The sequence below is a fragment of the Zootoca vivipara genome, chromosome 4 (genome assembly GCF_963506605.1).
Source record: "Zootoca vivipara chromosome 4, rZooViv1.1, whole genome shotgun sequence".
NCBI classification, from domain to species: domain Eukaryota; kingdom Metazoa; phylum Chordata; class Lepidosauria; order Squamata; family Lacertidae; genus Zootoca; species Zootoca vivipara.
This window is the reverse complement of record NC_083279.1, coordinates 71,318,980-71,342,386: the sequence shown is the minus strand read 5'-3', so window position 1 is coordinate 71,342,386 and position 23,407 is coordinate 71,318,980.

The window sequence follows — 23,407 nt, the reverse complement described above, 5'->3', positions numbered from 1 at the left end:
TGTGGGGATATGACACAGACCTAGCTCAGAGGACTACTTTTTAAATTGCTGCCAAGTTAGAGAAGCAGACGCTGTATTTACATAGTAGTTGGATTGCTCTGTGTCAAGAAATTGCTGGTATGGCTTCCTTGCCCCAACTTATTCTGCATGTCTGTCACTCGTTGTTTAAGAGAAGCTATCATTATCTGTACTGCAACAGAATTGTACTTTTTTGCCACACTGAAGCAGCAAATTGCAGTAACTCATGTTGTCTATCTGCAGGCATGCATACGGTAGGAGCCAACTCCTAGGGGCTGAGGTACCTCTGCTCCTAGGGGCTGAGGTACCTCTGCTCCCCAATAAAATATTTAAGAGCTACTCCCCCCCACAAGTTAATGGGCATTGCCATTCAAATGTGGTGTGTGTTCTGCGTCTTGTGATCGATTAGGCAGCCCCCCCTACTTTAATCAAGTTGGAACCCCTGCAGGCATGCAAAGTTTGGACACCACATACACACCAGCAAACCAAAATAAAAATAGTATGCAATCACCTTTTATTCCAGAATGGAAGGTGTAATGACAACACAGGTCTGGTGAAGCAGGCACAAGGGAACACAAATTTTACCAGCATATAGTGATCATGATGGTCAAGCTGGGGGTTAACTCAATATATCTGTTACCATACTTTCGTAGAAACATTCCAAAACAGTGCACCTTGAATCACACACACACACAGAGAGAGAGAGAGAGAGAGAGAGAGAGTAGCCTAGCTCAACTATTCCTGACATGAAATGCCTTACCAGTATTCATATTGGAAGGTGAGGATCTAGTCCTTCAATTATATATATTGATGTGCAACTGAAAATAATAATATGCAGCTGTGCAAATAAAGCAGTCTTCCAGATGTCATTGGACTCAAACTCCCACCATCACTGACTATTGCCCATGCTAGCTAGGGCTGCTGGGAGTTGGAGTCCATTGCTGTTTCTTAACATCAGAAGTCCATTGCATGTTGCTGAACATCAGAAGGCCCACAAGTTTCCCACCAGTGAAATAAAGTATGCAATTTGCTGTTCATCTATTTCTACATCCTGTGGTTACACGCTAAAGTAGAATGGAAATATATGGAGTTTACCAGTTACTTATTATTTTGCAACAATATAAATGCCAGATTTTGTACTCCCAGGTGATTGGAAGAAGAACAAGGAAATCATAGGGCACCCGCAGACTGGATATGGTACAATAAACAGGAATGAGACAGAGTAGATTATAACAAAATCAGAAATACAATTATATGATGGGAAGGCTATGGAATTAAGAAGCATTGGAAACAAATTCACGGTATTATTACAAAGATAACAGGTTGTAATCTTCAGATAGACCCAATTACAATGCTTTTAGGTCAAATGAAACATCAGATTAAGAGAGAGGAGTTTGTTTTAGTTTTACTCATAGCTACCTGTATTATGTTTGCAAATATTTGGGAAAGTACTGTATTTTCCCGTGTATAAGACAATTTTTTTATTATTAAAAATGTTAAAAATTGGGGGTCATCTTATACATGGATAGTGCAGAGGGGTGGGTGGCAATTGGTGGCAGCCATGAGCAGGAGATTGTCAGCGGCGATTGGCCAGGTGATTGGTGGTTGCAGCAAGGCCTGCTGGCGATTGGCTGCTGCTGCGGCAATTGGGCGGTTGATTGGTGGCTGCGGCAAGGCCTGCTGGCGATTGGTAGAGGCAGTTGGGCGGGTGATTGGTGGCTGCTGGTGGCCAGCGGGCAGACGATTGGTGGCAATTTCCCCCCATTTCCTTAATTTGGGGTCCAAAAAATAGGGGTCGTTTATACACGGGGGCGTGTTATACACAGAAAAATACGGTACTGTCTACGTCTTTGAGAACTGACCAATGGCTGAGCAATAGCTGAGAAAACCTGGGACATGTTGATATTGAATAAACAATCAAGGGAAGGGAGAACTCAGACAATGGAGAGCTTCCAGAAGAATTGGGCTATTCTGTGTAGATTTAGCATTTGCAAGATTACCCTTGTAGTTCAGGTGAACTATCTGCCCCTCGCTCAGGTACTATTCAAACACTGTTTAAATAGGAGCTCACTGGCAGATAAAAAATAATAACCTGTATATGTGAATTGTACGATAGCCATTTTTATATTTTTAACAGCAGCAGTACAGTGGTACCCTCCGGTTGCAGACGGGATCCATTATGGAGGTCCTGTCGGATCACGAGGTTTCCGCAACTTGAGGACTGCTTCTGCGCATGGGGCAAAACCTGGTAAATACTTCTGGGTTTGCCGTGCGCGCATCCTGAAGTTTATGTAACCAAATGGAGGTTCAACTGTATTTTGTAAAACAACATTTCTCAGCTACCCATTTCAAAATTAATAATAATAGTAATAATAATAATAATAATAATAATAATAATAATTTATTATTTATACCCCACCCATCTGGCCGGGTTCCCCCAGCCACTTCAAACATTCATAGTTTGAAGAATCTTCAAAACATGCTAACTGGGAATAAAATGGCCAAAAAATAAAATAAAATAAATGTTTGCTGGAACAATCCACTGATATAAGAGCATGGGAAACCTGCCAGCAATCTCTGTCATCCTTCACTACCCCACCTCCCATCAGTCCAAATCTGAGTGTGTGTTTTTTGAATGTTTGAAGAAAAAGGCATTCACCTGCAGGGGATTTTCAACCAGTGAGGTCTGTCAGAAAAAGAGACTCAACAGGAGAGCCAGCAGAGTAAAGAATATGAGTTTGAGATGCTTTCTTCAGATTTCACTAACTTTAAATGGAAATCCCATCTGCTTCTTCGTTAGGGTGCCAGGATCCCACACAGAGATACTGCAGCTGACAGACAAGAAGTGTGCATCATGCATTGCTTCATAATTTTAGAGAAATAATGTTTCCCAGAAATCATTTTGCCTCTTAGTCGTCTCACCCCCTATCTCTGTAACAAAACTTGGGTATTGGGGGGGGGAGAGAGAAAGAGTTTAAAAGACATTCTTTATTTCTCCCACAGCTGCCCTCTGAGCCTCCCTCCCTCCTCTTTGCTCCAATGCATGCTGGGTAATGCCATGTATTCTTAGACTCCCAATGGCCCCCATTACTGTCAATTAGTTACGGAATGCTACTGGGATTCATGCCTGACAGCTCCGGCAAAGCAGGAGAAATGGTCTCAGTAGGGAGCAAGGGGCCTGCCTTTTTTCTTCCACAAGAAATACCTTTCTCAGCAAGGCTTTTTAACGGCCGCCCCTGCCCCCCATCTACACACGTCCATACACATGTGTGTGTGTGCGCGCACACATATTGTGCTCAATTGTGAGAACTCTTGGTACAGGAGACTCCAAGAAAGCCGACTTACTGCTGAAATAAAAGTACCTTAAAGCCTCATATTTTTCTTCACCGTGGCTAACCTAGTAAAGAGCTCTTGTCACAAATACCTCACCCTGACCCACCTAGATATATCACGTTTCTTTCCCTCAGTTTCCAATCTTTTTTAATCCTAAAAGCAAAGGGAAGTCAAAACTATCTGTGCCAAGTTTTAAGAGAGAGGGACACAGATCACAGCAAAACAGATTCCCTGCAGCTGTGCACACTTTTTAGCACTGGGGCCTTTTGCAACAGAATGTAATTTGAAAACTCCACTGAGGGAATGGCAATGTTCCTGTGATTCTACAGTCACCAGAGTAAACAGTCTTGTAAATTAATTTATTAATTGTGGCCAACATAGCTGTGGATAGTTCTAGGCTCCCCAAGCTTATCTAATCCCTGTGTACAGCCATCTAAAGGTCAAACTAGACAAGATGTTTAAAACATCACTTGGAATTGTGTCAGTGGGTTGTATTCAGACTAGAGTTGCTATGTTTTTGCTGGAACCAAATCCCATTGCCCTCAATGGGGCTTACTTCTTAGCAGAGCTGTACAATTTAATAGAAGAACTGAGCAGCTCCACTAGTACAAGAATTTTTAGCTGCACAATAGAATTTCCCTGCCCTCTCCTCTACTGTACCTGTGCCAGTTCAGTCAACAGTGGCAGACTTTGGGCTTTCAAATTTCAGTGGTGTGCTGTGCCCTCTGACTCTTGCCTTCCATTCCACATCACTGTTGCAGTGCCTCCTCCGGCACCCTCTCGTCTCAGTGCCCAGTGTGAGTGAACCGGTCACGCTCCCCTAAATCCACCTCTGCCTGTGCCCTCCCCAGAAGCCCACATAATCTGCTTCAGAGGGTTTTTTTTTGGGGGACACAGAACAGATTCTGACACCACACAGGGAAAAGAGAGGGCAGGTAAGTTACATTGTGCAGCTAAAAGACATTGCACTAACAGAACTATTCAGATGGATACCACCCTATGTTTTATAATCGGGGTGGCTGGCTGGTCATATTTACACATAGTTACAGGTGCTCATTTTCCTATTTTCACTCTAAAATATATATTATACTTACGTACAACAAAATGGTGCCACGTAAATGCCATGTGTTTAGCAGCAGGGCAGCTGAAGCAAACTTTTTAATACTTTGAGTTAGTGTTATTTTGGTGCTGGAACTCGCCATGAACACCTCCCTCATTCTCTTAGAATGGCAATGGTGCCCACCTGAGAGGCGCCAGAACTGAATTCTGTCAAGTTTCAGCAGAAAAAAAGCCGTGCTTGTAGTAATGATGGTCCTGTGATTTAAATAAGTCAAAAATGCAAAGTTACACATATTCTGCAATTTATTTATTTTTTAAAAAATCAGCATTGGCATTTTTTTGCTCCAGTATAGTAGAAATGTGGACGCTGTTTTAAAGCAAGGAATGGTAATATTATATGTGCTACACAACTGATGTAATACACATGGTCATCCAAAGGGGAGGGGCCTCTAAGACTACTGCATCCAAGGTCTAAAATTACTTAGTTGCACCACTGAAACTTTCCCCAGTATGGAACTGCAATGATAGGGAAGATTTCACATGCTGAATTTCCTCTCGCCATGCACTAGTTAAAGGCACAAGGGCATCAATCCAGATACAGTCATACTTTGGGTTAAGTATGCTTCAGGTCGCGTACTTTCAGGTTAAGTACGCAGCGGACCCAGAAGTGTTTATTTCTGGGTTCCGCCGCGCCCACGTGCGCAGAAGTGTTCTTCGCGCGCACACGCATGCTATCGCTGCTTGGGTTAAGTACTTTTCGGGGTGCGAATGGCACCCCGGAACCAATTAAGTACTTAACCCAAGGTACCACTGTAGTGACCTAAAGTGACCTGTTTTGAGGTTCATCTTGTCTTCCTCATTTCTGAACAATATGCAATAGACTTTGTCTACAAGCAGAAAAGGGAAGAAAGAAAAATGGCAGGGCTTTTGCACTGCAGAGTTTCTTGCTGGAAGAAGGGATGAGAAAATGGGAACATTTATCTCATAGCATGCTTGCAGGGAGTGAGGAGAGGGGGAATATACTAGTCACATGATTTCCAAACTGCTGGTGGGGGTGGGGAAGTAGCTGACAGGAATGTCAGGGCATGAAAAGGCAGAGTGGCCACTTTTAATTAACTCCATTTCACCAGTCTAGAACAGTACCAACCACCACTATCCTGAATCCCACCATACATTCCCCCCCCCCCACTCAATAAATACCAGAAGTTTCTTTAAAGGGATAAGCTGAGAGACTTTTATTGCTGATTATAAATATATCACCAATGGGGGTCAAGGGCCCTTGCTCTCCCTACTTTGGGGACAGGGGTGGGTAACTAATTGCCTGGGACTGCCGGCTGCAGAGACAGCCGGCAAATTGTAGGAGAGAGGGAGAAGGGTATGGAAGATATTATTTAGCGTGAAATGTTCCCACAGCAGCAATTTCAATTTGCCAGTGCTATTAGCACGTGACGTAGTGTGAAATGTGCAGGCAACCCATTGTGTGTTTTTTCTCAAGGCGAGAGTGTAACTAACATGTGTGTCCCTATCATACATCAGGCTTTGTTTCTGTGTATGGACTAGTGCCAAGAACAGGAGGGAGTGAAGGGGGCCCAGAGAGGATGAATTTAATCTTCTAGGGAGAAATTCCCCTTCTCTTTTCAGTCCCCATAATATTGACGCCTTTGGGACAGACCTTCAGTGTCCCTCCACAGCCATCTGTTGTAATGGCTTTTGAGGTGATAAATTAAGAGTGGACTGAAGACGGAGATCCCACAAGTTTGAGGCTGATTACAGTGACAGGTTCTATAATATGCTTTGCATCTTTTGTCCTTTTGGAGAATAATGTTTGGGCACTTCGAAAACTAGTTTTCATTGTGCTAGGTGAATATTGCTTCTGCAGTTCCTCATTTTTCACTCATCTTCCTTTCTGCTATCCCTCCCAGTTACTCATGTTTTCTACAGGCCCAGCTTGCGCTTCGCCTCAACGTAAATTTGCCCTTTGGCCTCCCTTGATTAACTGTAACTTTTTTACTTAATCCCAGTGATCTCTCCTGTGTCCTTGACAAATACTGCTTGATACATAAAAGTTCATTAATAAGGTGGCCATTTTTACTGGTAAGAGGTTTTACTGCTGGTGTAGGAGCCTGTAAGTTTTTGAGGTACACATAACTCTTCATTAAAAGGTACACAGAACTCTTTCATTTTATCAGTTGAGATGCACCTGGTGACATAGCATTAGAGTATCCAAGTGCACAACATTACATAAGGTAGTCCTCTAGTTGAAGGACTGTCTGATCTGAGGCTGCTTTAAAGATAAAGAACTGTAAGAAAGTAGAACTGGAATTTTGAAGTTCCACTTCAACAATTAGCACCTGAGCAACAGACAGAGCAAACAGGTCACCTGATCACCGTGGGTGGTATTCAACTAACTTTTTGCACTAACGCAAGAATTAGTGCTAGTGCAAGGGGTTTCCTCCTCCCCACAGTACACACCCAGTGCTGTCTCCAAAAGAAATTTGGTTTGTGGGTGTGGGAGAGAGAGAACATTCTGACATGCAAGGAAAATAAATTCCTTGCACTGATGGAATGTTCACCTTAGTGCTACAGTGAACACAACCACACTATGATAAAATACATTGCTATTTAAATTATAGTACAGGTAAAGGGACCCCTGACCATTAGGTCCAGTAGCAGATGACTCTGGGGTTGCGGCGCTCATCTCGCTTTATTGGCCGAGGGAGCCAGTGTACAGCATCCGGGTCATGTGGCTAGCCTGACTAAGCCGCTTCTGGCAAACCAGAGCAGCGCACGGAAACACCGTTTACCTTCCCACTGGAGCGGTACCTATTTATCTACTTGCACTTTGATGTGCAGGAGCAGGGACCAAGCAATGGGAGCTCATGCTGGCCACATGACCCGGATGCTGTACTCCGGCTCCCTCAGCCAATAAAGCGAGATACGGTAAGCACCGCAACCCGAGTCGTCCGCGACTGGACCTTACGGTCAGGGGTCCCTTTACCTTTTAGTTTCTACATTATATTTGAGCTTTCATGCAATGTAAAGGCCACTTCCAGAAAACTATGGTAATGAAATACAGTGCAAGTTTAGAGCTCATTCTTAGGGAAGTTTTTAATGTTTGATGTTTTATTGTGCTTTTAATAATCTGTTGGGAGCTGCTCAGAGTGGCTGGGGAAAACCAGCCAGAGGGGCAGGGTATAAATAATAAAATTATCATCATCATCATCATCATTATATTCATGAAAAATTCCATTTACAGCTCCCTTAACCTCTAATATTGCCGGAATAGAGTGACAAAATTTGGGGAAGTATACCAGCATACAGAGTTCTTTCTTGCTTTTTTCATAGGGGGAATCATGTGGATCATGCATGTGTGGAAAGGGTGAGGGAATAGTGCCATTGTTCAATGACATTTGTCGTATCATACCACACCCATTAGTGCATATCAGTCCAAAAGCCATAGTTCTATAACAGAACAGGAACTGCAGTGTGACAGACAAATGGGACAGAAATGCTAGCATTACCATCAGGAAAACTAACACAATATTTCCCATATCTGAATGCACCCTTAAGCTTAGGTTTCTATTTCTTTATACTTCTAAAGTATAGAGGATGGCTGAGTATTTTGACACTCAAGAGCAGGACTGCTCAGCTAACATTTAAAAAATGGCAAACACCCACAAAAACGGTAGAACTGCTTCCAACTGATGTTTCCTCTATTGGAATGAATATGTGGAAAATGTTTCTTTGATGTCTTATCAAAACTGGTGACTGCCACTACTAGCCAGATTCCATTCTGCATTGCAGGGGGTTGGCCTAGATGGCTCTTGGGGTCCCTTCCAACTCTACAATTCTATGATCTACTAGTCAGGAGGGGACTGAGAGAAGCATTAGGAATGGAGGGATCTGCCAGTTTTGGTTCTCTCCGTTTCGTGTTTCTCCAATCTTAAGTCCTCCACAGATTGCTTAAAAATAAAAATCCTTATGAAAATTCACCAGCATTTTAGCATTAATTTCTCCTCATAAACACATATTTCTACACTGTTTTGACCAACATACAAATTTTGCAAGCAATTTCCCATGGCAATATCAGTGACCCTTAATATAATGCAAGAGACATGCACCAATCTTCATCTGGCAAACGCTAAAGATTATAGGTGCTTCTAGTCTAGTATTTATGGTTAGATTGGTGCTTCTTACAGGTGCAAGGGGTTTTTTGTTCTTGTTTTTTGCAGTGTCCACACCACATTGTTGGGATTAAAATACCAACCCACAGTCCCCATTTTATGTATTTATTTCATGATATTTGTATACCGCTTGATTGCATTAAATCTAATCCAGATTTATCCTTTCTGCAGAAAACTCAGTTAAAACCTGTTGCTAATGACCTGTTGGCAACATCTGAATCTTCAATACTAAACCCTGGCCTGGAAGCACCTTATAAAAGCCTGTCACCTCCACTCCACCTACATTACCCAAGTGTAAAGTCTTGCAGCAGGTGGAAGGGAAAGTGCTGAAGAATTAAGTGCCTCTATATGTGACAGGAAGAAGGGGAGGAGGGATGTGGGTGGCAATGGCGGTGAAATAACTCTGCCACCCTTAAGTTCAATTCCATCTGATCACACTGAATAAAAAATTCAGACCAAAGAAAACACTTGTTGACTGAACTGTTCTCCAAGTTCTTTCAAGCTGGCTTTTTTGGGGGTGTGTGTTAAAAATCCCTCCCAGATTTCTTATTGTAGGAAGGGGGAAAGGGATGTGGGGGAATCTGAGTGGGGGAGGGAGGGGGAAGATTGCATACTTAAAGTTGAAATAAAAAAGCTCCCTTCTATTGACTCCTGAATGGCAGAGATAAAGAGAACCACATGGGAATCATTGTTTGAAACGAGAGCTCCAGAGCCAGGCCTCCCATTTCCCATTATTGTGCAATTCCCCCCCCTCCCCTCCCAGGTCCTTACTCTTCCTCCCCATCCTCTGGGCTCTGGCAGCCCCCAGCCCCATTTTCCCTTGTAAGTCCCAGAATTCCTCCCCCCTCCAAAAACTTGCACAGCCTCAGGCCCCTCAATTTAGCTTGAAGCTCCCATTCAGAGTCACTGGATTGGGTTAAATCCCTTATTCACCCCCCTCCAATTTGCCCTCATCAGCTGAGCTTCAGTTCAGATCCCACAAAACAAAACACAACAAAAACCCAGCCGTAGAATTGATGGATCTTGCAGAAGGGGGACTCCCTCCCTCCTGGCAGCTCCTGCTGTTGCCGCTTCTATTTTCCGTCTCTTTCCTTGTGTGTGTGTGTGTGTGTGTGTGTGTGTGTGTGTGTGTGTGTTGCTCTTCAGTTAACAAGTGTGCACTCTAAATATGGTACCTCCCCCATCCTATTTATTCTTCTCTTTTACATCAGTTAAGACTTCGGGGGTGTTCTGTCAACTTTCTTTTTACACCTGGCTGCTTTCCATAGGCCATGGCGAATGTAGGGTGGTCGCAGTGTTAGAGATGGGAGCCAGAGTGTGTGAAACCAGACTTTTGGTGGTTGGGAGGAGGGGCAGAGAGGAAGTTTTCTGAGGCAATAGAAGAGATAAGAAGGGAAATACATCAGGTGGCACAAGAGACGAAGGTCAGCTTAGTTAACAGGCTGGGTCAAAATTAAACTACATTTTGCTTTTGCTAATTCCTTCAGATTAGGAGCATTCTGTTTTGACTCTAATCCTAATAGATTTAGGTTCTCATTGGCTAAAACTTAAGACTGATTCCAAGACTGGCAGATTCTAGCACCACCCAGTACTTCCTTTTCCACTGTAAGTTACACATGGAACTGAAATTAACTTACCACATATGGGCAAGCGGGGGTGTATATATATCATTTTTTCACATAAGTGGGTGTGTTGCAGCAGCTAAATGGGCAAGGAAGGGGATATTATTATTAGCAGACCGTTTGACAATTTTTCAAAAACCAAATTTTAAGATTCGCACAAAAGCACTTTTTAAAAAAGTAAGCTGCTATTGTGCAATAACTGCAACTGCAAAGATTTCACTGCCATTTATGAGCTCCCATAGAAGCAGCATGGGGAAAATCAAAAGAAAATATGACATGTGAATGTTGCATAACAAGTTAATGCACAAACAATGACAATTGCAGAATAAGCACTTAGTCTGAAAGGACCCCTGGTATCTGGATTTGCTTGAGATGTTTGCTTGATGAGAGTGAATTTCACTTTCTCTTCCACACTCCAATGTGTTTCGATGTGATATTCTCACAAATGTTTTGAGGACTGGACAGTCTGGTCCACTTTAGCTGAGATTAAAAGGCCCTAAACAAAATGTAGGATTAATAAAATGACCAGAATAGAGGAATAGTGCTGTGTCAAAATACAACAGCAAAAATAATATTCACAGAGCGCATGAGCCACAGGTAACTGCACACCTGAAATCAGGGGTGGCCACAAGGTAAATTGGGCCTTATTTATTGATTTGCAGCAGATCAGCAAGGAATTTGACTTCCAACTGTTTAACAATAGGAACAGGAAAGAGGGCATGATCTCCCGCCCCTCTAAATCAGATTAAGATGAAGAGATCTTCTGTTTTGCACCTGCCTCTGGTTGTTAGATTTCAGGGTTTGAGTAAAAAACCCGAACTAGATCCCACAAGCATGGGCGTAGGCAGGGGGGCAGGAGGGGGCAGCTGCCCCCCCAGAAGCAAAAAATTAATGTATTTTACAGACCATAACCAGCACTTTTCCCCTCCAAAAACTGAAGTGGAAAGGGCTTTGCTTTAGCAAGAGCAGCTAAGTCTCTGCTTGCTGGGGGGGGGGGACACAGCTGTAACAAAAACACATCAAATAAATAAAGCAAAGGGGCTACCAGTAGTTAAGCAGTTAAGACAATGGAGCATATATCCCCAGGCAAGATTCGATAGCTGACCATTTCACCCTATTGTTCTTAAGTGGGAGTTGTTAATGAGCATTCAGGAGCATTAAGAGTTCTATTGGCGATTTAATGAGGGTGCAGACTCAGAGGATTCAATTTGACTAAGGTGGCTCTGCAAGGCTAAAAAGAAGTGAATAAGAAAGGGGGGACTGTAGCTTTGACAGACACAGTGATGTTTATAAAAAGCAGTGGTGTTCCAGTCTGCCCCTTCTCCTGCATCTGTATACTGTAAATCAGGGGTGGCCACCTCCCAAGAGACTCTGATCTACTCACAGAGTTTAAAACTGGGGGTGATCTACCCCCTTTTGGGGGGTTCAGGTCAAAGCTGTTGAGTTTTTTTAAGGAAGGGAAGCCCTGTTTTTTTGGGTTTAGGTCAAACTTGTTGAGCTTCTTTTAGGAGGGAGGGAGGCCCATTTTTTGTTTAGGGCTTCAGGTCATAGTTCAACTTTTTTTAGGGAGGAGGAAAATTTTGGGTGAGCTTTTTTAGGGGTGCCAGTGACCTACCAGTGATCTACCACAGACATCCAGTGATCTACTGGTAGATCACAATCTACCTGTTGGACGTGCCTGCTGTAAATCAAGCAGAGAGAAAGCTGCTTACAAGGTTCCTGTACATGCAGAGTTCCAGCATCACAGCGTCACCCAGAGGCACCCACAAATATGAGTTATCCCTCTCTCTATTTCTTCCTTCCTTCCCTCCCTCTTCCATCCTTAATAAAATAGGGGGGGCAGATAAGCCCCACATAGAAAGCCCATCAACATGGGGGGATGACTCTTTCAAATACGGTATTTACCAGTAATTGGGGGGGGGAGGCACCTAGGCCTCTAGGAGTTGGCTGCTATGCCTAGGAGTAGGACAATTCAAGAAAGCAGAATGATGCATTTGCTATGGTAATATATCAATAGAATCATAGAATTGTAGTCGGCAGGGACCACAAGGGTCATCTAGTCCAACCCCCTGCAATGCAGGAATTTTTTCCTAAGGTGGGGCTTGAACCATGGTTGAAATATTATGCTGATATGCAGCAACGCCTCGGAGCCGTCGTGGCTGCGGCCGTGCCTTGCCTCGCCCTCGCCTGCCCTGCCACCCCCTCTCGCCTGCCCGACCCTCCCGTCCTCTCCAGCCAAGCAGGGTAACCGCCAACGCTGCCAGCCCCAGAAGCACAAGGTGGCCGCTGCCGCCACGATGTCATCAGGCCCGCTGGCCCTGTAGCCCCGCCCACATTCCCACTTCGTGACCCCTCCCCTCCCGTGCCTTGGCCCCGCCCCTGAACGACCATGGCTTGCCCCCCCCTAGTTTTGATCCTGGCTACGCCCCTGCCCACAAGCCTGAAGCCTGCCCACCTCTGCCCTAAATCATAAGGCTGTTGACTACTGATCAAGCTACACCTTTCTCTTCCTTCCAGTGACCTAGCCTTTTCCAACCTGGTGACCTCCATATATTTTGAATGCTGTTGCTGTTGTTGTAGTTTACTCGCTCTTTACCTTAAGGTTCCAGGGTAGATTGCAGAATTAAACACAATATATAAAACCGTTTAATCCAAAGCAAAACATATTCTATGTAACTAAAAACAGATACTATCTGATAAAAGACTGTCTGATAAAAGAGCCTCTTTGATGTAGTTTTCCACCTTACTTCGGCGCTGTTTCTGGGGCAGTTCAGTAGAGCTTGTTTGATGGAATCAGAGATGTGTCCACAAAGTTCAGGTATGGCTGTTCTGGCAGTGCTGATTCATGGTCACACTTTCTGCTTTGTGCCTGAGGGCTGGAGGATCTTGCTTGCCACCAGGGAGTGATCTGTGTCGCCAATGGCACTGTAGTAGCTCTGTGTGACATGAACAGAGTTCAGTGACAATCGCCTGGTGACAATCAAGTCCAGCTGGTGTCAGTGGCCTGACCTTGGATGTCTCCAGGACAATTGCTGTTTTGCCTTGGCAGATAAGAATGTGTTTGTGATGCAGAAGCAGTGATACGAGTACAGCTCAGGCAGCCTGTCTGTTCTTGTTCATGCTGCCAATACCAAAGTGGCCTATGCAGTTGCCCCATGTGTTATTATCGTCCCCAACTCTGGCATTGAAATCTCTCAGCAGAAATGGTGTTTGCAGGCTGGGACCCTCCTGACAGCCTGGTCTAGTTCCTCAGAGAATTGATCCTTGGTCTGAATGTCAGAGCCATAGCTGTCAAGTTCTCGCTTTTTAAAGGGAAATTCCCTTATGCTGAATAGGCTTCCTCACGAGAAAAGGGAAAACTTGACAGCTATGGTCAGAGCACATAATGGGACTGTAGACACTCAAGATGTTAACAGGATCAGAGGTGGTTGAGAGGTGGAAGGATAGCAGACAGAAGAAAGTTCCACACTGAAACCTACACCATGAATACATGGGTTGTGCATCCACAGCAGCGACCAGAGGAGGAATGACCACTGGGAGGAGCACAGAAAGAAGCTTCATGGCACACCTGCATTAGCACAACTGGATCCCTTCATCTGCCCCAGCTGCAACAAAACATGTCTCTCTCATATTGTTCTCTACAGCCACAGCAGGCGCTGTAACTCTCCCAACAGTTTGACTTTATCTCCAAAGGCACACTCTTCCATTTTCCTCTGAGGCAGATGGATGCCAACCAACAATAAAAGTGCAGTTGTCACCATCACGACTTCTGCAGAGTAGTCTCAGGAAAGATCTTCTAATGCAGAGATCCTTCAAATAGAAGTCGGAGATCTAGATCAGACATCCCCAAACTCGGCTCTCCAGCTGTTTTGGGACTACAATTCCCATGATCCCTGACCACTGGTCCTGTTAGCTAGGGATGATGAGAGTTGTAGTCCCAAAACAGCTGGAGGGCCGAGTTTGGGGATGCCTGACTGGTTATGACCCTTTGTCATGGAGTGCCTTGAATGATCAAGTCCTTTGCAAATGTTCTACCTTCAGGGAACATTTTCTGCACCAAATCTGCTGAGGAGCCCTTCAGTACTTGCCACTGATCCCCTGTGCACTGCATGTTCTAAGGCACACAAGCCAGTGTGCACAATTCATTAGCCAGGGCAGCTGGGTTTCTTGTTGCCCCACGTGAACTGTGTGTGTTGTTCAAAACATACCCAATGTTTTCCTGCACTTGTCTATTGATGGGGAACATGGATAGTGGTGGTTAAACCATCTTTGAAGGAATCCTTAGTAAGCTTTCAAAGAAAGCAGTTTTAAAACAACTGATCTAGGAAGCAAAGTACTGGCTTTCCCAAAGTTACAGCAACCAAGAACTGGTATTGAGTAATTAAAACCTAGAGATTTATTCCTGCATAGGCATGAATACAATTGTAAATTTACACTGAAATTTACTATACAATGAATCCTTAATAAGTGCCTGATCCTTGGTTCCTGGAAAGCAGGAGAAATGCCATGCGAGGAGCGGATTCTTTAATATTCTGATCTACCTGCACTTATTGTGGACCACCCTGAGATCTTATAATGAAGGGTGGTATATGCAAGTCTAACATATAATAATAGCTGTAGTACTTCCAGAAGATAACCACTAGGGAGTATCTGATCTCAGAGAAACTGACCATATGACAGATGCAGCCTGGCTACAAGAGAAGCAGGAAGGGCAAATGATAGATACCTAGAAAATGAGACAGAAGCAGGAAAAGTGTACTAAAGGGGAGGTGGACCCCAGGGATCGTTATTGCATGGTGTCTGAACAGCACTCATTGGCTAAAAACACTGAACAACAGGTACAGCCAGGCTGACATATTGCACAGATATTGCTTTGAAGGGTGCCTATGCATTTTTGCTTCATCACTTTTTCTCTAGGAGTGGTAGAGTCTGGGTGTGGACTCAATATACAGCACCCCTGTATCTGCCCTGCGAACAACATCTGCATGAGCGCAATTTCCCCACCCATATACTGTATTTTATTAAGTGCTGCGTGGAACCTCAGTTTTACTTCAGAAAAGCAATACCTCACCGGTGCTCTAGTGTAGAATTTATTGAAGGCAGAGACAGCAAAGCTTTTTAAAGAGCCTACAGAATTGATGCTTTTGAATTATGGTGCTGGAGGAGACTCTTGAGAGTCCCATGGACTGCTAGAAGATCAAACCTATCCATTCTTAAGGAAATCAGCCCTGAGTGCTCATGGAAGGACAGATCGTGAAGCTGAGGCTCCAATACTTTGGCCACCTCATGAGAAGAGAAGAATCCTTGGAAAAGACCCTGATGTTGGGAAAGATTGAGGGCACTAGGAGAAGGGGACGACAGAGGACAAGATGGTTGGACAGTGTTCTCGAAGCTACGAACATGAGTTTGACCAAACTGCAGGAGGCAGTGCAAGACAGGAGTGCCTGGCGTGCTATGGTCCGTGGGGTCACGAAGAGTCGGACACGACTAAACAACAACAACAGGAAATCCTGTTGGGAGGATCGGATGCTGTTACATGTAGGTCCTGCTTTTGTGCTTCCCATTGGCATATGGTTGGCCCCTGTGAGGACAGGATGCTGGATTAGTTGGCCATTGGCCTGATCCAGCAGGCTTTTACATTAATTCTATTTGCTCCCTCAGGATAGCGCCAACATCTGTAGAAACACCTGTCTTGTTCCAGGGGATTAATGCCTTCTGAGCTAGCCTGGATTGATTTCATCCCTGCCAGAGTTGCACTTCAGAATCCAGGGGACTGAGCTTTCCGTCTCAGCTGACGTGAGAAGAATTTACCTGGAGAAATCTGATCTAGAAAATATCTGTGAGGCCCCATAATTTCTGTTCTGCTTATATGTGTGCTGTTAGCAAGACCACTAGCTAGATCATTCACTTATGTGGATGAGAAGTCTTTGAGGAATTCCATTGCTTCAGCTACCATTTGTATAACCTCATGCCATTTTAACATTTCTCCATTACACTTCAAGTTCTTTGGCTCAAAGGCGACCCCACCATCTAATCATCTAATCATCTCGACTCACATTAAGACTGTAACCGTACACGCTTCTTTCCTTTGGCTTGTGCGATTTTCCTGTCAACCAGCTCCAGCCGTCTGTTGACGAACTCCAAGTGCCTTGTCTGCAATCTTGGAATAAAGAGACCACTTGAATCTGGACTTTTATGCAGCCAGAGCCCTCGTAGGATTGTCTGCCGCTAATTAATTGGTGTCTCCCCATCACGGAATCCTTGCCATACATGGAGATGTGTGGAAAAACTCAGAAAGAGCTTTACTTGAAGGAACAGAAGGTTATTAAAGGCAAATGAAACACAGGCTGCAGCAAGCATTTTTTCCCCTTTTGCTGCTTCTGGTTGCAGTTGCAAATTGAATAAACATCTATCTGCTTGGCTGTACTGACAGAGTTTCCATCTTGGGATCTTAACAGGCTGGAAGAGGGCTGCTTTTTAGGTGATATCTCCCAGCTTTGTTATGTATCTGTATGAGTATACATATGTGCTGCTGCACTGCTCTTATTCAAAAGTGGAATCTTTTTCATCCGCTGCCAGGCAATTTCTGGACAGAGATCCCCCCCCCCAAATTCTCTCCCTTTCTCTCCCTGCACTTAATGTAAACATAGTTCTGAAAACGATCTGTATAAATAGGATTTAATGGGATTTTTGACATTGTAAGAGACAAGGAAAAAATGAGAGCATAATCCCAGTGCTTTTATCTGGCTCAACTCTTGATTAACTTGAGTTTTAAAAAAAACAACCGAAAGAAAAATATTATTGCAAAATTTCATTTATTTTCTGGTTGCTTGGGGACTCTGCTTCATAAACTGAGATACTTTAAAATATTATTATCTTCATGAAAACACACACACACACACACACACACCACTCAATAGATCCACATTTACCTCTTTCAGTTTCAATAAGGCTATAGCTTAGTGGTAGAGCATCTGGTTTGTGTGCAGAGGCTCCCAGGATCAAACACAGACATTTCTAGGTAGGGATGGAAAATATCGCTGTCTCAAATATTGGAGAGCCACTGCCAGTCAGTGTAGACCATACTGAGTTAGATGGGCCAATAGTCTGACTCAATGCATGGCAGCTAGCTGCCTATATTCCAATGGTTGCAAGACCTCCAGGCTTTCCTGCCCCCCTCTATGTGGCAGATGAGAAGCTTGACTCTCAAGAGGATCTAAAGGAAAATGGATTTGGTCATAATAAATCAAAATTTGAAATTGAAATATTTAATAATTAGAAATATTGTCTAAAATGTACAAATTGCTGTTGGAATGGCACTTAAAAGATGAAGGGGTAAAGTTGGTTATGATACATTGGGCCAAAGACTTTGGGTATAACATACAGTTAAAAGATTTGGAAAAATTGTGGAAAGAAGGAATAAAATTTACAGCATGCAATGCCTTGAGAGAAAATGTGATGAAAATGATGTACTGTATAGATGGTATATTACACCAGTGAAATTAGCTAAAATGTATAAAATAAGTAATAAATGTTGGAAATGTAAGGAAAAAGAAGGAACTTTTTATCACATGTGGTGGGAATGTAAGAACGTAAAAAGCTTCTGGGAAATGATATATAATGAGCTGAAAAGGATGTTGAAATATACATTTATTTAAAAAAAACAGAAGCATTTTTACTGGGTATTGTTGGCGAGGATATTAATAGACAAGAAACTGTTTTTATATGCGACAACGGCAGCTAGAATATTATTGGCACAGAAATGGAAGAAAGAAGAATTACCGATGAAAGAGGAATGGCAAACAAAATTAATGGACTATGCAGAACTGGATGACAGGAAGAATTCAAAACCAGCGGGATCAGAGATTCTTAGAAGATTGGAGTAAATACGTGAACTACTGTATTTGAAAATCAACTGTAATCAACAGATTACGCTTGGAGGACTGCAAGAAGTTTTGTAAGGAGGACTATATGAAATATTGCAGTGAAAAATTAGGAAAAGGACTATTTGTTATGGACTAATAAAAGTAATAGTGAAAATAATGAAATGCAAGATAAGGGAGGAAGATTGAAAATCATTAGATGTGGTTGATGGAAGTCCAAGGCTTAGAGCCAAAATAATGTATAAGGTAAGAAAAGATGTTATGTGGTGTATGGAAAATAAATGCAAAAACTAATATATATATATATATATATATATATATATATATATATATATATATATATATATAAAACAACCATTGTGCATGCCACTTGCAAGCTTCAGCCTGGCAGGTGCTCATTCCAAATTACAGCACAGACACTCTGGGGGACCTGCCCTCCTCCACTCCCCTCTCCCAATTAATCTCCCTTTCCAGAACCCACCCTGTGACATCACCAGGGGCCAGCCCTGGTCTCAGGTTTGGGCCCTGAAATCTCTGGGTCTGGGATCTCCTGACCTGGCAAGCCTATGTTTTCTTGGTTTTGATCTTGCCATTGATAGTGGAGTGACAGAGCCATGGTAGCAGTTTCAGATTACAACACCCTCAAGTGTGGCACGAAAGAAAGGCCAAACTAGACAACATATGAAAAAGGAGGTTACAATTATAGCAGGAGGGGGTCATCAGGAATGCGCTTTGTGCTGTCAGGGCCTTTGCTGGGTAGTTCAAAAGCCCCAGGGAATGGGTCTATAACAAAAATGTGCACAAGAATTACATATGCTCATTTATATTGTTACGGATTTGTGGGTGCCCTGATTCTCCCAAGTTTCTGGGTGCCCTGACTCCTCATAGATTCCTAGGTGCTGAGGTTTAATCAGTGTTTTGAGAAATAAAGTGAGATGATAGGCCTTGGATTGATCAGTGTAAATATACAGACCAAGTTTCTCTTCCAGACCAGGGCATCACCCGAGGAGGAAATAATGAAGGAGTACAAAGGTGCTGATTAATACATCAAAGGAAGATCCTTGAGTCTGGGCAAATGGGGGTTGCAGTGGACAACGACGTATTCTTGGTGGGTAGGCTGAGACAGAAGGGGAGTTTTGCTGGGCGAGGGGTTTTGTGGCAAGAAGATGGAGGAAGTAAGAGAAAGTCATGCTGGGCAGAAGAGGAAGAAGCCATCACCACGAAGCACAGGCAGCATGGCTGATTCATCTGCTTGTGGATCTGAGCTGGCTCCTCTTAGGAGGGCAACAAAGGACACTCTTGTGATGTGAATGCTAGGAACTCTCTTCACAGTAGACTCAGGTGTAAATATGTACTGCATAAATAGACCATATTTCATAAAGACACTGCAGCCTCCACTGTGCCAAATTTTTCCAAAGACATGGAGACTGGTGGAACATATGCTTCCAATGCTATTAATCTCAGTGCACATGCTTAGTTCTCCCATTGGAAATCACCAAGACTGCTCAAGCACCCACATTTAAGATTATGTTTGCAGTATGCAATGTCTTGGAGTCTTGCAGTGACTCCAACTGCACTGTGGCACCCTTCCCCCCATAGTTTAAGAGTGAAATCTTGTTTTGCAAATAGCTATATATATGGAGCAGATTGATAACTAAATGCATTTAACATTCTTCTGGTTAGAAACATCTGCATTCCAACACATTTTGTGTTAATATTTTGATATGGTAGCTTTAGATTTTTCTATGGGTGGTGGGACCTAAGAAACCTATACTTCCTTTAGAAAACACTTTTCTGCCTACTCCCCACTCCCATGTGTTCATGCTTTCTTTGTAACTGGCACAATAAGTGGTTACGGGAGGAAGCCACTCACAGCTTTTAACAGCCATGGCTGTGTGTTTGATTTATCTCCATAGATTAGTTTGACAGATATTGTCTCATAAAAACTCTAAAGAACAAAAGAGCCTAGTGCCATTCTGGGGGAGCTTGTTATGAGCTAAGTAATTATGGGCAATACAAGGATCAGGCCAGAATGTGTCCTTAGAAGCTGTTAGAAGAGATATTAGCCATCAACAAGAACACTGTGCTCCTAAAGGAATGGGAAAATAGAAATTACAGCTTTGCACTAAGGGGAGGAAACTACTTCTGTAACAAAAGGATCTCACGTAGACACGAAGAGTAATTTCTTTTTTTCCTGTCATCTGTCAGTACACATTGCCTATCCTCAACAGTCTGATCAACAACATTTTTCTTACAGTTACAGGATATACAGAGCCCGACAATCAAGAGATGTGAATATCCATTGCAATCAGACAGGCACCAACTATGGTGGTGTTTCTGATTACAAGTGAAGACACACCACCTGTTTGTCCAGGTTCTCCCTGGCCACTAGTAGCAGTTCCTTGATGATTTTGCTTAGAGTGGTATTGATTTGCTAGCAATTGATTTTCATTAAATACTGGTGTGCTTGATTATGCAATGAATGGTTTTTTGATGTTTCATGTTTGTAAACAAAAAGCAATATAAAATTATAATCATATTGCCATGTTAATAAAAAGCTTCCAAACCAGGAAATTGTCCCCACCCACTCAAAACCTAAGTAACTAACAAGGATATTTGAGTGTTGCATATTTACTTGACAACCCAACTTCATACAAAATTGATATGCTCCATTTCATGCTTCCTTCTGCATGCTGTAATTCATAACACCACTGCCCCCAGTTTAACAAAGCTAATTTGGAGGATATTATTTCATACTGCAGTCCTCCCATCACTTTTGTGAAGTTACCCTATGAGCACAGATAGGGGACAACTACCCCATTTCAAGTCTTAATAGATGATCAGTTTATGGAGCAATAAATGTCCAGATTTTTTCTATGTGTTGCAGCTCATACCAGGCATGCTGCCTTGCTCCTGCAACAGTGGGTGCCCAGGGCTTGCCAACATCACCTTGGCATGCATGCGTGATGCTGACACGCCTGGCTCCTTCATTGAAAATTTGTGGGTGCCTGGGCCCCCACGGCCCCACATACATGGTGCCTATGGCTGATCCCAACATCTTACTTCCTTTGGGTTTCTGTTGTGGTAATAACATTTTCCCAAGCATTAGAACTACATGGTTTTTGTCACTGGGAAAATGCATTTCGAATATTCGCCCCTCCCCCATCCAAAGAAAGGTAGGAAAAGGATGAGCTTCAAGCTGACAAGAAGAAAATTGTAAAATTTATCAATAACAAAAGGTCTAAAACGTTGCTTATTCCATTTGCTTATTAACACCCTCAATGCTGCCATATTGAGCCTTATCAGTTCTTAACTGACAGAGGCTGAGGTCTAATGGTACCAGCTCCAGGCCTAGAAGTCCTTTCACTGTTGGAATGGGAAGAATGGCCTAAAAGTCACTGGACAGTAGTCAACTAAACAGTTTCCCCAGCACAAGGAAGTTTTAACTCCCCACATGCTCCTTATGCACTCCATAATTCTGTTCTGGAGGATTGGGGGAATCCCTGGAACAGATGTAGGAGTTGCACAGAGAGAAGAGAGGGCAGAGAAGTTCCACTGTACAGTACAGCTAACACTCCTTGAGCTAGAATAGGTATTTAGTTGGATGCTGCCCTTTCTTTCTACCATCAGGCATTGGTTGAATGGAAGAAAAGGAATATGCTGTGGCCTTAAATTGTGTCATACTTTCTGGGAAGATGGGAGTCTTAGCAATTAAGAAGCTGTACAAGGCTAAGCTGTGGGTTATGCACTTCTGTCAACACCACACAAAAGGAAAATACATACGGTACTATAATTACGGGGTCACACGCATATTCTATGAGCAAAAATATCATGAAGTAAAATAATTTGGTTAGAGCCTCTCATTCGGTTCATGTTACTCTGTCCCCATTTTAGTTGCTATAGGAGTTCCCTATACTCTACTGCGGCTGCCCAGGAAAGGGCACTGGAAGAGCAGAGCCTATTAGACTGGTGTAGCATACCCTCCAACATTTCTCAGATGGAAATAGGGATGTCAAATTCCATAATGATAATTTTACTGTTTATACCCCACACATCTTACTGGGTTGCTCCAGCCACTCTGAGCAGCTTCTAACATATATAAAAACATATAAAGACATTAAGCATTAAAAAAATTTCCCTATACAGGATTGCCTTCAGGTGGCTCGGCAATCAGATAACTCCATATCCTCCAACATTTATCCAATGAAAATAGGGACATCCTAAGGAAAAGGGGGACATTCCAGGATCAAATCAGAAACCAGGACAACTTCTGTAAATACAGGACGTCCCTGGAAAATAAGGACGCTTGGAGGGTCTAGTTCAGGGGTCAGCAAACTTTTTCAGCAGGGGGCCGGTTCACTGTCCCTCAGACCTTGTGGGGGGCAGGACTATATTTTGAAGGGGGGGAAATGAATGAATTCCTATGCCCCACAAATAATGCAGAGATGCATTTTAAATAAAAGCACACATTCTACTCAGGTAAAAACACCAGGCAGGCCCCACACATAACCTAGAGATGCATTTTAAATAAAAGCACACATTCTACTCATGTAAAAACACTGATTCCTGGACTGTCCGCAGGCCGGATTGAGAAGATGATTGGGCCGCATCTGACCCCCGGGCCTTAGGTTGCCTACCCATGGTCTAGTTGTATACTAGAACACAAGGACTTAAAAGACTGACATAATAGTAGTGTTTGCTGCCATCTTGTGAATTCATTGCGTCTGTACAGCTACCCAGATAGCAAGCTCATAAATGCAGTTTTGCATAAAAGGGCACAGCCTCAGCCACGATAAGTATCAGAAGGCAAAGGCTGTTTAGAAAACAAGCTATGAAATCTTGAGGCAGTGGCTCCTTTCCTATTAGAGAAATGGATTGTGCTGGACTCCTCCTCCCCACACCTAAGCAGTAGTGTTTGCAAGGCTTACTTAGACTGTTGGGTAAGAATCCCTTTATTCTAGCAGCTGGTCAGCCCAACCCTGGATAAGAACATCGGTAACTGCCTTTACAAAGTCAGACCATTCATTCATTAAACTATTATTCACACTGACTGGTAGCAGCTCTCCCAGCAGGAGTCTCTCCCAGTCCTATCTGGAAATGCTGGGGAGCTGAACTGGGGAGCATGTGCTCTACATTACAGAGCAACAACTTTCGCCCCCCCCCCACATATGCAACACTGGGCTGCGACAAGATATTATACTCAACTAACTAATGGATTCCACCCCCCACCCCCCAATGTGGAACCCAGAGAATTAAGGGGTCCATGAGGTATTTAAGAAATAGTGGGTCAAATCCAGAGGAGATCTGG